Source organism: Octodon degus, unplaced genomic scaffold, assembly GCF_000260255.1.
Source record: "Octodon degus isolate 3935 unplaced genomic scaffold, OctDeg1.0 scaffold00027, whole genome shotgun sequence".
In the NCBI taxonomy this organism is placed as follows: domain Eukaryota; kingdom Metazoa; phylum Chordata; class Mammalia; order Rodentia; family Octodontidae; genus Octodon; species Octodon degus.
The window spans coordinates 13,959,138-13,959,824 of NW_004524603.1; the positions used below are offsets into that span (position 1 = coordinate 13,959,138).

The 687-nt window shown below is 31.6% G+C and overlaps 1 protein-coding gene across 1 annotated transcript in view; it reads right to left on the reverse strand.

Annotated features, from left to right (window-relative positions):
* The window catches only part of LOC101589892 (maltase-glucoamylase, intestinal), a 181,674-nt gene that overhangs the window by 49,132 nt on the left and 131,855 nt on the right, over nt 1–687 (reverse strand). The gene's annotated exons all lie outside the window — the stretch shown is intronic.

Below are 687 nucleotides of genomic sequence, written 5' to 3' on the forward strand. Positions count from 1 at the left end.
AAAGAAAAGAAAGAAAAAGTATGGGCTACCAGAATCTATTACAAACAAAAAACTGCTCCAGGGGAAAAGAAATTTTATAAAAGGCTGGAAATGAAGGAGTAAAAGTGAAAAGACTCAAGTTTCAATGAAACTAGAGTACAGGATTTACATATACAAAGGTACAGAAGAATAAAACAACAAATGATGTACAGAGAAAAACACTCGATAAATAAAGACAAAGATCTTTATAAATTCTAGAAAGCAGACCTTTGTCTGAGTACTTATTTGTCATGAATTTTTCCAAATTTGTGGGTGTCTTTTCACTTTGTTGGTAATTTCTTTTGACGTGAAAAAACTTCTCAGTAAGAGCAGGTCCCAGTGGTTAATTCTTTCAAGTGTTCCCTGTGTGATTTCATTTTTGTTCATGAACTCTTTGCCTAGCCCTGTGTTTTCAAGAGTTCTTCCTACTTTCTATTCCAGGAGATTTAGTGTCTCTGTTTTAATGTATAGATCTTTTTTTTTAGCTCCTATTTTTTTTTCAAAATTTTATTGATAAACAAATAGCAATGAGACAGTTTCAAATCAAATCGGTAAAACAGTTTCAATAACTAAAACACTGCATATATTCTTCTTAGTGGTTAATTGCTGTACAAGATGCGGACTTGAGATCCTATTTACAAACAGCATTAGAACAAATCATTCTATTCA